The sequence below is a fragment of the Gnatocerus cornutus genome, chromosome 5 (genome assembly GCF_029298725.1).
Source record: "Gnatocerus cornutus isolate USDA-ARS CGAHR chromosome 5, icGnaCorn1.1, whole genome shotgun sequence".
Lineage (NCBI taxonomy): Eukaryota > Metazoa > Arthropoda > Insecta > Coleoptera > Tenebrionidae > Gnatocerus > Gnatocerus cornutus.
Genome location: NC_142237.1, coordinates 6,462,573 through 6,476,719, shown reverse-complemented (window position 1 = coordinate 6,476,719; position 14,147 = coordinate 6,462,573).

Here is a 14,147-nt window from a genome sequence, read left to right as displayed (position 1 = left end):
CAAGAGACTTTTAATTTCGAAAAATAGGTAACTGCTCGACATGAATGTGTTTTGCAGCGTAGCCAATTTCCTGTCGGTGGAGGTTTTTGTTTGGAGATATTACCATCGTGGTAAGTAATAATTAGTAGTTATTGCTCCTTGTAGGTACTTGAATTCAACGAAAAACTAAAGTCATATTGCTCAGCAAAAAAAGACTCTTCATTACGCAAACGTATCATTAAAAATGTGTTTGTTGTGATTATGAAATTTTACCATTTCTTTAGCACAATTGATGAGTAGATTATACAACCAACAATACACGCTCTTTCTAAATTGGCTTCGTGCCATTTGTATTATCATCAATGGGATCATGGTGAGGCTACAACAGGAATGTCTTTAGATTTTTGGTCTTCATGTACAATGTGTAAATCCTTGTAATTTTCTTCCTACTTTTGTGAAAGTCTTCTGTATACAACTTTTCTTCTCGGTATATCTCAAGTTCCAATAAAAACAGTTCTTTCTTTTGTTCATTGTGCAAAATTACTTGCCTCAATACGTTCGCAACTGGACCGTGACTGGGTGATTAGATGGGAAATAAACTCCAGTTTTCTCAATACTCATATTATGTAGTAAAACAACAAATAATGTATAATTTTTGTTAGATTATTGAATTATGTAAGAACTAATAAATACACTCCTCATAATGAGGCACTTAAAAGATAATAAAAATTAAAATAATTATTAATAATTGTAGGGGAACTATCTGCGCCCACAGTCCTTCAAATGTTAATGTACTTATTTCGTAATGTTGAAAAAATTAAATTAAACATTGAACCCACAATCATTTATTTCATACCGGTGATGTCAGGAAGTATTGAAACCTTTATTTATGTTTTCTATTCTTTCCAAATAAGTAAAATTTTTTCTGCAACTAACAATACTTTTAGACTACCGTAAAAACTTCGATTAATAAACAAAAAAAGTTGCAAGAGTAAATAAACAAAACTGAATAAACTACAGATCTTAGTTTGTCTAAGATTTCAAATCCTCCATATAAAGTGTATCTCTGAGCCTTCGTGAAGAGCTCACAAGTACGCACTCTTGTCGCCCCGCAGAAAAAGCTTAATTAATGACTTGTAGATCCGTCACCCGTTGAATGCAATATTCTCGTCTTAACAAGCTGAAAACCGGCAATTTGAGGCGGTAAAAGCCCTCGAACATTTCACCTTAATTAAGAGCGTCGATTGACATTAGTGGATATCAATCAACGTGTGAAATAATAATTCCCGCGGTGGTAATTTTCCGCGTCGTTTTAGACAAGTGCAACAATTCCTGCTATCTCGGAAGATCGGGATGTAAGAAGTCGACAGGCGTGGTGTATGAATGTAATAGTATAGCTGCCATTGTCAAACAGGTCCCTGTTCATATCCATACATGCTCGTGTACATCTCATACATATTTATCACAAGGTTAATGTATGTAGATTTAACCGGTACCTCCGGCTCTGCCTAAGCCAGTGCAAAGTGCAAAGTTGCTCAAGACCCACCCAAAACACGTTGCATCAATCTAAGGAAAACGGAATCAATTATCATAGAAATCGATTCGGAGGTGACAATTCAGATCAGACATTAAAAAAATTATTGTGTTTGTGTCTTAGACGAATGGTCCAATTTACAACAGACTTAATCCGGCAAATGTATTCGAATCGTTAATGGGGCAATAAATAAACTTCCCACTAGCGTCCAAAGGCGAACTGTTCGAGATTTTACCACTAGCTTTTCGAGGGACATTCTGTATATCATTCGGAGCCCAGGAGCGATGATTAATTGACGCCTGCGACTAAAATATTGCCGCAACATTCAAACCACCGCAGAAGTGATCCGTGGCATTTTCGGACAAAAGAGGAGAAAGTGTTAAGATAAACAATGTTACAAAGAATTTTATTGGCAAACAAATTGATAGCAACTGGCCAGGAGACTTTAAAGTTATTTATGATAATTGCTTAGAAAAATATCATACATCAATCTTAATCTAAATTGAACTCTGTTATACTGTTGAATTGTTGAGAATATTAGATCATTTTCATATTCTATTGCGGGAACAAGTTGTTACAAAATCAAATTAATTGCACTGAGATTTATTTTGTAACTAATATTTCTGTCTTGCAATTTATCATCATGATCACACAATTTTTTATTGTCTGCCAATTTCATACTTGTTATTTGATTTTCATACATAAATTAAGACTATTTTATCCACTTTGTTTTAGTAGATAATTTTTACCTATTTTTACTTACTTACGTACTTACGTCATTTACCGAGTTACAAATGAGCAATTTTAAATCAGCAGGATTTGAAAGGGATAAGTTAGATACCTGTAATGGATAGATGCCAATTTTGGTTAATAGATGGTCTTTAAGCAACTGTCAATTTTTTACACTGAAAATAACAAAAACAACTTTATTCTTAGTATTAGTGATGCTTCTACAATTTGGTGATTTTGACAAATATGACAGTTCTTCTTTGCCATCTCGCAGGAATTGCAGGAGTTTTAAATTACCGAAAATTCTCTGTAGGAAAAATGATGTTAGTTTATATGTAATGTGAGACGATTATTAAACCCATTTTTAATTTTAATACCGCTTTTGGTATACAATGCGATATACAGGGTGATGCTGAATAGTCAAACCTACAACTTTTGTTGTAAAAATCTTTGTTTGCTAGACGCTGACAAAACCTACACCGAATAAAGCGGCAGAGTTTCTCTATTTATGATACATAGCCTCATTAAAACGTAGACAAACACAAGTAAAAACTGTAGAATTACGATATCTCGCTTTGTAAATGTCAGTTAAAAACGAATAAATGGGTTAGCACAACTTTAATGCCAGATATGGCGCTAACAATAGTTAACATTGCTCTTTTACTCGTGAAAAAGACAAATTGCCATTTATTAGAAATCACAATTTATGACTCCATTCATTCAAAGGACAATTAATTTCGTGTTATAGACTTGCGTCACGTAGGTGGGAGAATGCGCCGGCGCATCCACCATTTTCGCGTCGCGACGCAAGTGTATTTGTGCAGGCGCCAAGAAACGGACAGAGCTACCAAAAAGAAGTGCGCCACGCCCGTGGCGCCGCCGAACCCAACAGGTGGGTACACTCAGCGTCTACGTCGACCTGCCCAGACCGCAGACATTAGACAAGTTGTATGTCTTTATTGCCCGTCTCATATAGCACGCGAGCCTCGTGTTCGCATTGTCCACTTGTATTTTTATCTCGCGATCTTACGTAACGACATTTCTAATCCAATAATCCGAGTATCTAATTCGACGAAAAGCTCGAAATTTACAACATAATAATGCAGAATTTATGCGACCCCGCCCTCCCCGACGTGTACGTGTACTTGATTGGAATATTTTTCCTCGAGAGCTGTTACTACCACTTAATGTATTCATTCATATTTATTTGAATGTTAAATTTCCGGGAACTTATGCGCGCCGAGACGGAATACATGAATTCTAATTGATTCAAATGATGAATGAACCGTGGCATAATTTGGCGACGGCGCCAACGCAGCCTTTTTAAATGTCCACGAATCGTGGAAGTTCCTACATTATGACTGAAAGACAAGGTCCACAAGGCCTTACCTTATTTCGCGCAAACTTGTGATTCATTACGCATTGTTGTGGCTCGCGAGATGGATGTTTATTTCGTTATGCTAATGTGCACGGGGGTGGCGTTTCACTGCTCTTGACTCAAGTGCTTGACCTGGAAAGCTGCTTCAGGTTCATTGCATTCCGACTAAACTTCTAAAAGGGATCATCAGGCTCTTCTTTTTACAACGTCGTGGTACACTGAAAATAATTGTGCGAATTTACAAAAATTTTTACAATTTGTAACCAGTAATAAATACATGAAAATTACATGTCGCTGGGAATTTTACATAACCTCTGTAATTTTACTATGCATTTTACAAGCGGTCTCATACTGTAAATTTACCTAAACTCTTGTATATTTATTATTTAATATTACATAAAGTGTGAATGTCTCTTGTGTATTATTACACAAAATCTGCATATTGGCCATGTAGAATTACTATGCGATTTTACATAATTACTATGTAAAATTCCAAAAAAAATAATAAAAGGAATGAATGAATAAGTAGCGCATATACAGTTTGTCCCCGGATTGAGTTCACAAGAGGAAAAAAAACGTTATTTTTCATTTTACAGAAAAATGACAAAGAAATAATATTTTTTGCTTAATTTAAAATAAATAAATCTTTAAGTAAAACTTTAATATTATCAAACTGTGTTCTGGAAATCAAAAAAAAAACAAAAATTAACGAAGAACTTTTTTATTTTAATTTAGCAAAAAATGTCAAAGGAATGAAATTTGTTCCTTAACTCAAACCAATTTCTACTCTTTGATTGACCCATTACCTGTTTTAGCACCTAGTTCAATTCTAACTCGTAATTCTTTCGACTGTTTCGAATTTTCTCAATTATTGTTAAGGATGCAATTGCATTTTTTTCCAATTTTTTAATACTTACACATTATTAGGTAAATTTTTCTTTAATCTTTAACGCACTATTTGATTTTGTGAAGCCACAGCCTGCTATTATTTGAATACGATTACAAAATTTAATAAATAAAATAAATGAAAAAATTAATTTTAAGAGTACAAACTAATAATTTTGAAATTTTAATTGCAGATTTATATGTTTTGAAATAAGCAAAAAATGTTATTCCTTTGTCATTTTTTTGTAAAATGGAAAACAAACTTTTTTTCCCCCTTGTGAACTCAATTCGGGGACATACTGTAGGTATATGACAATGACATATTTATTTAACACAAAAATATACAAAAAAACGCACTACAATGGTATACAAAATAAATTTAATTCTAATAATAATTGAAACATTTTTAATTAACGGGCGCCATCTATTAGAAAACTTAAATTATAAATCACGATGTTTTGTCATGAGACCAATCACTTTTTTTTAGATGAACTTATTTTTTTGACCTCCTACCGCTGTCCGGGTAAATTTTTAAAAATTACCTTTGTAAGAATTCTAATGTGGAAATCTGCCTCGGATATTGAAGGTTAAAGTTAAAATATAACCGCAGGCAACAGCTTATTGCTCTAAGAACTCTAAGAACTTCCATTTGCTCCATCAAGGAATAGTAGAAGTACTCAATGAACTAAATAAGATCCAATAGGTATGGGTTTAACAGTAATTCGAAATTAAAGTTGTACAGCAATAAATCTAACCGCAATGTAAAACGAATGGTACCTTCGATATTTCTGGACATGTTCTGTTGGAAAAATTAGATAAATAATAAACAATAACAAATAAGTGATTCGCTTTCGTTTTTGTAATTATATAGATCGAACATTTATGGAGAAATTTTGACAATCTATGCTGTTTTAATGTTGTAAAAATTGATTGTTTTTAAATTTATATTACCTATACACTTAGAACACTTAAATATTGTAACAAGTGTCTCCTTATTGTCTAAACAAAACGTATTAACTATAAAAAAAAAACTAATAAAAGAGAACAGGGGTGCGATTTTCGAAATCACATTAAAAGGTTAGTGCACTAAATTTTTAGTACGAGAAAATCAGTGTGGTATCAAGAATAGTGTATTCTCCATCATCAAACTAAAAATTGCACTAATATTTTAGTGCGGTCTAAATATTATCTTGGCAACATCGCAAAAACAGTTTGTCAGGTTGACTGATCTCAAAAAATTAACCTTTCCAGTCAAATGTTCAACAAAAATAAATGCAGCATTAAAGTTCCCCACAAGAAATCACAGCAAAATGAACAAATTTTATAGTTTTTGCTACTTTTTGATACGATTTTTGACTCGTGAAACCATAATCTTATGAGAATATCTCATCGTGGATCCAAACTTTTAGCGCAGGGTAAAAAGTATAACATGCGTGTTATTGAGAAGCAAAAGAAATCATCTAAACTTTCAGAACAACTTTTGGTTCTTCTACAAGACAAGGTTTATGTCTATCTTTACATGAAAAAATGCCCAATAACTTTGGAGAAAGAAAAAACATAAAAATACATCAGGCGTGTCAAAACTTTGCTCAAAATTTAAAATAAGGCATAATTAAACACCAACAGACAACAGAACGAAATGATCCAGTCAAACAGAATGTGTTAGATTTTAAAGAAATAGTATTTTTCCAATCAGTGGCGTTGTAGAAGGAAAATATCATGATAACACTAAAACCACCGCAATTTTTGGAGTAGGATTTGCATGGTCTTGAAATTAAATGTGTCTTCAGTAAATCGAAAAGTTTGACGGAGTTTTCTATCTTCCACATTTTTAAGGAATTTTCTATATATTTTGGTTTCATGTAAATTTGCTGCTACTACATCTAAGTTAAGACCTTCGTCTAGATTCTTCTTCTAATTTCATTGCTTTATCAAAAATGTTGCCAATCTAAATAAAGTAGCATGCAATTTAGTCTACTATCGATCACACTAATAATTTCATACTGAAAGTTCAGTACACTAAATGTTCACAGAACGTCGAGAATACACTTTTTCAATTTTCACTAAATATGAAATTTTCGCAATAAATTTGATGTAAAAAAAATTGACATTAAATTTGATGGAATAATTACTATGATAAGTAATGTAATAGCAATGTGAATTTACCTCAATTTTCAGAAGTAGAAAGTTCCTCTTGTCACACACTTAAAAGGCAAATAAAAATATTCCCAAAACCCAAAGAGTGGGTGTTGTAGCACTTATTGTATTCACTCAGATAATGGAAGTCAACAATTTCTGATGCTCGAAAAGTGACGCGCAAAACGAAAAAAGCTCCTCCAGAACTCCACTTGAACTGAATTATTGGCACCTTCTACAAATTCAAAACTTTCACTGTGAAATTTGTTACCCAGCAATGGAAGAATGCTAGATCAACACAAAAACTCACCGGAATAATAAACAATCTTTGTGCAGAAGAATGACGCCGAAAACGAGCAAAACGTCCCCTCCCAATTTCGGCGTTCTTTTTTTCGTCCGCCGCATTTTTTCGCGAATATTTATTGCGATTACCGCCCTTCGATCTGCAAGATGGCCATCAGTATCTCATGACTTTTGACCTTGGAGCAGGTCGGACATTTTGGAAATATAGTGACGAGTATTTAAGTCGTTATCTCTCGATCGCAAATGGACTCTTTCATCGAACCGGGTTTTAAATTAGGTGCTCGATAATTTTTAATTATAGTATTGGTTTAAGGGTGGACGAGATACCAAATAACGAATTGCTTATTGAATTGGCGTAATTATTCATCGGGAATTTCACCGTTACGCTGGTGGAGTTGCGCGATGGATTTTTGTGCAGAATTCTGCGGATTTTTGGCGGTTATCTATAATAGAATCGATTTGGAAATTAGAGGTGGGCGTTCCTCATTTCAATGTACATGGCCTGACGGCGTACTTCATTACGGGATTTGGGTCTGTTGACTTACGTTAATTGATTTTTTGTGATGGGATAGGGCGATAAAGACGCGCAAGTAATTCTATTAGCAGCGCATCTTTACACGCCTAACGTTAATCATTTAAAGCAATTCCCAAAACGAAATGAAAGTAGACAAAACAGGTTGAACAGTTTGGACACTCTTGAGTAACACACCCTTTGGTTTTTACGCGGATCCGGAGATAATGGAAGAATATAATTTGTCCATTTAATTAATAATCAACATCAAACGCCACGGAGCGGTCTATAACGGACATGACATGGTGTTTTTCAAATTAATTACATTGGCGATATCGACCAGATATCATCACATATCACCTGTCTCAACACATTAACATTGAACCAGATACAAGGCAAGAACAAAAAACGACGAAAAATAACTGTAGAAGAATTAGATGAAAGAACGAAGAAACGAGATAAACATCGTTCGAGTTCGAGAAATGAGAGGATTTACTCTTGGACGTGTCTGTCACAACAAGAAGACCACGAGGAGTACACGAAGAGCGAACTAAGCGACAAATGTCTTTTCGATGTTGCTTGGATCGACATGATTCGGCCACAGTGTTTTTACCTAAAAGGGTGTGGTGGAACTTTGCGAAGTGTGGAGCCTCGTTTTTTGGTCTGGATTGGAAAACTAGGCGCTTTGTTGCCATACTTTGAATTTATTCATGTATCACGGCAAAGTACAAAAAACAAACCGAAATTTTGACTGACATTTGGACAAAGAGTGCACTGTGGTGCAGATCGTTCTTTCATTGCTGAAAAAATATCGCATTTTCGTCGGATTAGTCCACTTCAAACACAATAACCCGTTTCATTCTCGCAACAATGAACCGTTGCTTCATGCCGTATCATGTTTTGTAAAAGTGCATAATTGAGACATTACTTATAAAAAGGCAGAGTGTGAAATCGGCGCATTGTCCGTTGATGTTCGAACAAGTTAATCGAAAAAAGACAGAAACAAAACGGCCTAACGAACTAGAAAGCAATCGAGGTTATGATAACGTTGGTCAAGTTGTTTTTTTAATTGCACAATTCGACAAGAGCGCGAAGATCGTCCGGAACAACGATCGTGTTCCAGTCCTCCACTTCATATTTTATTGTTGACTGGTTACGTGGTTTACTCGAGATTTATCACCGATTATAATTGACGTTTTCAGTGCATATTATTTATATTTATGGTCGGGATTAACAGGTCGATTTACAGTTTATTTCGAATTTTTGTTGTTAGAACTTGCAGAACGGGATGTTAGTTCGTACAGTCAAAAATATCGTTTAAAGCTCCTTTTTTTCGGTAATTGAAAGACAAAGGCGTGTGGGTGTTGCCCAATCTACTATAGCCTCTGGTCTTTTCGGTAATTGCTAGATTGGTTGTGACCCCAGGCGAAATGTCTCCTTTTTTCTATTTCAAATCGAATGATTGCACGTGTCAGCGCTTTAGTTTTAAATGCCCCGAGAAAGCTGCGTGTGATGTGTATTTAATGGTATCGTTGGTGTCTAAACAGAAGGCGATGACTCGACTTTTCTTCTAAATTGATGGTTAGAACGCATATTTCCGAAGCAGGTGTGAAATCGTTCATGATTTTTCAGTTCTTATTTAATTGCGGGGTATAAATTACAGACGCAAACACCGATTTCGAATGGTTAGCGTAATAAACGGAACCGATTCGATTGCTGTGATTAGGCGATAGCTACTTTTGAGCGGCCACTGAAGAAATCTGACCCACATTCTCCAGCCACCAGAAAAAAATCAAAAACGGATTTAGACAGAATCTCCTATAACATCCTTTTTTGGCCTAGCATATTTTTCCGTTATACAGTGCGGAAAAGCTGCAGCAGTGTGGCAAAAAAATCAAGTCGAGTTGCTTCGTTATTTACCTAACATACACTACCGCTCAAAAGTATTTGCCCACCAACATTTTTTTAAGTAACTCCAAAATAATTTCTTTCTTCCGTTTTTGGCGTTTTTTGTCTTCAGGTTTATAAACTTTATTGTTGCTAACAGCAATTTTTTTCTTTTTTTTATGTTTTTGAAAATATCAATTTTTTTATTTTTTTAATATAGTTTTGGAAATTTTAACAAAGATATCGGCTGATATGCATAAAAATCCAGCATTTGCTTCAAGTGTTAAGTAAAAGCAAATGCTTGACATTATAAGTAAGTATACTTTTGTTACAAGCAAATGCTTGACGCGATATCCATAAAACCAAGAATAATCTTATAAGAATTTACTCAATTTTATTAGTAAATACTTAACTTCTGATGGCAGTGAATACGTGATAAACAGGTATCTTTTCCACGGAGATGTGACTTTTTGACCTGTTATGTTACTTATTCGGCCACATTTCATCATTTGCATATAAAAATAACAAAATTCAGTTTAGAAGTTTGGATTCGAGCAGCGATTAGCAACAACATCAAAATACTCAAGAAGCTTTTGTAGCCATTCTAAGCCAGTACAAAATACTCATTAATAAATTGCAGCTGCCGTTATTTAAAGAAAAAAAAAATTAAAAGGCAGTTGAATTGCTACCAAAACCCGGTGATGTCTTAACGCCGCAGCAAATACATATAAAAAATATATATAGGGTGTTTTTGAAATGCATGTACAATAGAAGTATTAAGAATAATAAAAAAACAATTTTTAAATAAAAAACTGACAAGGTAAAATTAACCCCAATTCACGTACTTTCTACACCACTGGCAAAGAGCGCACCTGGAATGACTTGTTTCCTAAGCAACAAACAACTCGAATTTTTGTTCACTTTTAAATCAGTGGCGCGGAAGCAGATTTATTAAATTTTTTGTGTAATTTTATCTCTAAAACAAAAAGACTTTTACTAAAACTGTTTTCTCTTACTAGGCTCAAGTTGTGACAAGGAATTACCTCACTCTTTTTCTATATGATTTCAAAAACACCCTGTATATGAAATCAAAACTAAACTAAACGATATAAAGTTTTGTAAACGTCATTGGAACAAGTACGTGTTGGTTTATAGTGTTTTATCTTTCTGATATTCATGAAAACAACCATTTTCACCACACACAATTTAATACAAGTTCCCAAAAAGCAGCTTGTAAAATTTTAAGTAAGTACTTATGGGCTAAAGGAAATACTAGCTTTTATGCATTTACTGTCTACATTAAGTAAACACTTAGTAAAGAATGCTTACTTAGGTAGCAGTTACTTAAAAAGAATAAAGTATCTATTTAAACATTATTCATATGAACGCAAGTATATACTTTAAATTTTCAAGCAAAAGCATTTATTTCTTATTATGCTTATCAGCCAAAATTTTACATATTTTCATAATCCATTGGCCTATAAATGCAAAAACGAAAGTGTTGATAGAAGTTTACCGTTTTTTTTAATATCGTGAAGGTATTTGACAACAAAACTTTTTTAATTTGTGGTTGCGGATGTTTATTGTTTTTCAAGTTCTTCTATAACAATTAAGTGACAGTTTTGTACAGAAATGGTGAAGAAAGCTAAGTGTGGAAACGCTTGCAATTATTATCGTTTACCACAGAATCAGCAGAAATAACCGCGAAATCGCAAAAGAATTAATTATATTTTGAAGTAGGCAAATACTCTTAAGCGGTAGTAAACTTTTCCACCTTAAAACTCAAAATAAAAAATAATTTTATTCGTGGCGCCATCTATTAGAAGACCAACATTTTCATTCAGTTTTAAATGGTTGATTGGCCAAAAAGCTTTTTGAAAATTTCGCACTATAAAGATTTTACACCTCTCCAGCAAATGCCGCCTGTGCGGCAAACATTGGTGTCGGGCCGTAAAATTGATACTTCCAGTTGCTCGAATGTAAAAATTATTTTCAGCCTGAAGAGCCAAGGCAATTCTGTCTTCCTCCAAGCTCTGGTTTTTCAGCTTTTTGTCGGCAGGTAAGCCTTCGCGGTGTTGCTCATTTCCTCATCACCTACCTACCCGTGGGAATCTCGAGCACTAGGAAATGCACCGTCGTCAAGAATCTCATCCGCAGCACGCACCGTTCGACAGTGCTGCCACTTGAAAGTAATTATCGGTTGTAAATGATATCAGCGGGTGGTGAAGTTGACGGATGGCAGTACTGGAAGAACGGCCGTTTTGTAGCGTAGGTGGCGTAATATAGGAGCTTGCCGCGACTTCCACCGGTTACCAGAGCACTTATCGGATTTTTACCCGTGTCATTCTCGTATTTTACGGCTGAGAGCAAAAAGGGCTGAACACTTGTGATCATTTGTATGGATTTCTCGGATCAAAATGGCTGGCGCTATTAGCGAATGACAAGTAACGGAACAAATGCCAATCGCGCTAATGGGGATTTTTTGCAGATTAGACATGCATGGGTGGACAAGAGGTGAGATTTGTCTGAGAGCGCGTTTTGGATTTCGGGGAGTAACATATTTATATCTCCGAGACGAATCGTCGATTATCGGTTATTGATGTTGTCACGTGTCCAAGATGGCCGGATCGATCGATCGCGCGATAAATCGATGTATTGGCCGCCCGGAACCGTATAATTAACGCCCTGCTAATATATAACGCGAAATATAATCATCGCTGACCCTTAAAAGTAACCCTGATGTTATCGATAAAAGCAGTTATGTGAATCGGGATTTATTCGGCAATAACGCGCCCAGAGATCCCAGCCGTCGATTGTTTCAACAGCACGTGGTAATAGTTTTAAAACATCAATTTAACGGTTATGGATTTTTTGTAATTTTTTTCGATGAATCGGAGTTTCGAGACAAAGCCCTCGCAATTTTCACCTGTCTATTGATTGTGGCTAATTTCGGTCTTTTATCTTCCATCTAGCTGCTTATTAGGATTGATTGGTGCTAGGTGTGAACCTTCGTAATAGATCTCGACACTTTTGCAGGCGAATTATCATATTGATGGGTTGGGTCTATTAAGGCCGCGTTCGGATCAGATCCTAATTTTTTTACGATGCTTTGGGCTCGTAAAGTGTCACTGTGATTACCAAATCTAATTAAGGTACGATAAGATCGCCGTACTAATTGGGCTCGACAATGGACACTTGCGAATGGAAATGTACATGCATTAAAATCTCTTTGTCGGGGCTCTCTGGGTGTTATCTCTGCTTAATTAATTATTCATTTAATGCACAGTTCATTAGCTTTGTGTTTGCGACATTACAATTACAAAGAGAAACACTTGGACTGATTTATTGGAAAGACTAATCAAAAGATGGCTTGCGCTAATTTATTACGCTTTAATAGACAAGAAATTTATTCAAATGAAAGGCTTTATAACCGTTCCTGTCTCTTATCTCAAGTTTTATTCGCTTGGTAGAATATATTTCGCTTTGCATAATACAACTACGAGGAGCAAATCTGATCTCAGCTCAAAATGGAGAAATTGCCTAGACATCTTTAGCGAAAAAATTGTCTAATCTGTTCATCTAAATATGTGCATAACCATATATAAATACAAAAAGAACCTCCCCAAACGAGTTTTTATTACAACACACGCTATTTAGCTAAACTACGCTCTCTTAAGATTAAAATAAAAATTTAATTGTCATGCACGAAATTAGAACGTATTTTTTATTACAGATGTAACTGGTTGAGTAAGTAAAGGTAGGTAGACATATTAGTACAAACTGATTCGAAAATGACAATAAAAAAAATCTAAAAATTTTTAAAAATTTTCGACTTCCGGAAAATCTAAGAACAAATTCCTAGCAAACAAAATGCGAGAAAAACGATGGTAAAAAACACACCTCTCTATCTGTCTCAGTTTCCGAGATATTGACTAACGATATTTCCCAATTTTCAAAAATTTGGCTCTCTGGCAATTATCTAAAAAATTAATCAGCCATAACTCAGTTATTTGTTGACGTACGGAGAAAAGCAGGACAGTTTTGGATTCAACGTGAGATTCTGCGTTAAATGAGGATAAATATCTTAGGTGTACTTTAAATAAACAAAGCATTGACCAAAAACTGTTTTCAAGAGATCTTTTCCAAGATTTTTTTTGGGCAAGGACGTTAAATACTTTTGAGTTATACATCAATTGAAAGAGCAGCTCGAGATCTATCAACTGGCAAAATCTCACATCGGTTTTTTTCTCACAAGTTTTTTTTTTCTCGAAAAAATCGACTATCGAATTTTGCATATTTGAGAGCAAACTCTGAAGGAATAAAGCGCGAGAAAAGCGATGACTAAGACCTTTCTATCTGTCGTAGTTTCGAAGATATTGAGCATTAAAAATTTCGGAATTAAAAATTCAGTATCCGAAAATTGAAAGAACCATAACTTATTAGTTATTTGTTGTCGCACATGTATGAGCAAGGATTTAGAATTTGCGTGAAATTTTGCGTCTAATGAGCCCTAGTATCGTAACTTTGCTCAAAAAATAAGCGTAAAATTAACCACAGAAGGTTTACCTAGTTTTAGTCATAATTTTTTTTTCCGAAGAATCTAATTTTTGACTTCCAACTTCCACAATATTTCTATTTTACAACTTGTTGCAAAAATAACTAATTAAAAATAAAAGACAGAGTGAATAAAAAGGATAGTGTTAAAATAGTGGTTAAGATCTCAAGAAATTGAAGGATAAGTGAAAATATAGGGAAAAACAAAAAAAAACATAAAAACGAAATATTTAGATACAAAGAATAAAAAG